Here is a 2,402-nt window from a genome sequence, read left to right as displayed (position 1 = left end):
ATACAAATACAAATATACAAATAATATATATCACACAGAAAAATAAAGTACTTTCAAAATATAAATAGATAAAGATAAGAAAGATAAGAAGAGAAAATTGTGCAGAAGTATGCATTAATGTAATGCATACTTATATACAGAGTAGGTATAAGAGTCAGTGACAGTGGGGGTACCGGGCCTGGTTAATGAGGCTGCAGATGGGCAGAAACTGTTTTTGTGGCGAGAGGTTTTGGTCCTGATGGACCGCAGCCTTCTGCCAGAGGGAAGTATCTCAAAGACACTTTGATGTAAGGCACTTTGTAACTTTATTTTGAAAAGAACTAGATAAATAAAGTTTAATATTTCCACAGAGAATGCTAACTAAAGGGTACAATCTTGAAAATAAATTAAATTATGTTCTTGATATGATAGTTTACTATAATACTAAACTTTATCAACATCCCTCCAACATGCATCATAACTGGATTGCAATACACGAGATAAAGGGATCAACCATTTTACTGTGTCTAAGCATGTTTCAGTAACCTCTCTCACCCTTCAGTAGGATGACACAGCTGTTTTGAACAGACGAGTCTAATTAGTTGGAACAGAATAACACACAGGTGACATAAGTCTGATTATCCCGTCCGGCAGCAACAGACTCAAGTGAGACAGATTCGTTGGCTGTTTGCAGGATTTGAAGTAATGATGATGTAATGTGGTTGGGTTAAATATTGATTAGAACTGAAGTGAACAGAAGATATTACATTACACTTAAAGCAAATACAGTATTTCTGTCTCTTCAGCTTTAAAATATGACCTCTTATTCCCTTTCACTCTCTCTGTCTCACTCACACACACTCACACTCACACACTCACACACAGATGACAGACTATCCCGTGGCCCAGTTTCAGTGGCCGCAGTCACAACAAACAGCCACACTGTTGTCAGGCAGCACACACTGAGTAATGACCACGCAGGATTTATAATCACTTGATAAGATCGTGCAACCTGAGCCTCCGTCTGTGCCGCCACATCACCAGCAGACATACAGGAGGGACCGGCTGTCAAGGTAAAGGTGGAGACAGGTGGAGGGACACTGATAGGGTGTCACACAGAGAAACAGGAATCATATTTCTAATCATTAACCACAATTTCACACAGCTTGCGAGGATGAGAACGAGCTGTGAAGTGTGTGAGAGAAACTACGGTGGCTGAGAAACTAGTGAGAAAGGTGAAAGGCCCTGGCCAGTGTTTGGTTTGTCCACTCTGGGCTACTGTAGAAACATGACAGTTGAACATGACGGACTCCATGGAAGGCGACCCGCAGTATCTGTAGTTAAAAACGTCTCATTTTAAGGTGATGAAAACACCAAAAACATAATATTCAGGTAATTACACACTAATAAAAACATAGCTGTGAATATAATATTCAATATCTGCCCATAAATACTCTTAAATGTTTCACATTGGACCTTTAAATGTATTTAGCCTTGTGTATTTTGTTGCATATTACCAGATATAGGGCCACTATTATTAATATCAGTTAAACTACACTACATTGATCAACATTAATCATAGTTAAATTATCTCTGGTTTAAATGGCCTCCCAATGCGGAGTAGTGGATCTACTTTCAACCTAGATGTGGAGGGGAACTCAGTGATGAGCTCACTGTTGTGAAAGTCAAATAACAGCCTCCCCCGGGGATAACACGAGAACCCTTGAGGCTCTGATCACGGAGAGAGGAAAGTGACGATGGTTTCTCTTGTTGATATAAACAACCACCGCTCAGGGGTTTACACGCAATGGCAATGATGCACAGCGTGTCTCTGGGCAGAGTTTACAGTTGAAATGTCCACAGACGTTTAGGGGGAAAGTCAATAACTTTCCTCTAATACATTTGGGGAATACCAGAATATTTCACCACTTAAGACTGGCTTGAACAAACTTCTTACTCTGATTTTGTAACTTAATGAAGCACTTTATTAAAAATCTACATTGTTAAATCCCAAAAGAGGATCCACAGATGGTTTCATCAGATTGTTTCATAGTTGGATCCTACAAACGATGACATGATGTCAAACACATGTTTCACAAAGGTTAGTGTTGGAAAGTCATCAGAGGATCATCCAGGGGTAATAAAAAATGTGCTTCTTGAAACATAATGCCCAATGATGTTGTTAAAATATTATATATTGAAGAACAGATGAGAAGAACTCAGTCTTTCTTTTGTATTTTATTGCCTTAAATCGATAGTGACAGCTGAAGAGTGACGGACGACTCGCAGCAAAGGGCCGCAGGTCGTAGTGCAGCGAGGACTCAGTCGTGGTAAACAGGGCGCCAACTCTACCTATTAGGATGCTCTACAAGACGTGTTTACAGCCCTAAATATACGGGTCACTTTATGTTTCTGTTCAACAA

This window comes from Morone saxatilis, unplaced genomic scaffold (genome assembly GCF_004916995.1).
Source record: "Morone saxatilis isolate NCDOM2014 unplaced genomic scaffold, NCSU_SB_2.0 Contig8, whole genome shotgun sequence".
Taxonomy (NCBI): domain Eukaryota; kingdom Metazoa; phylum Chordata; class Actinopteri; family Moronidae; genus Morone; species Morone saxatilis.
This window is presented reverse-complemented; position numbering follows the sequence as displayed.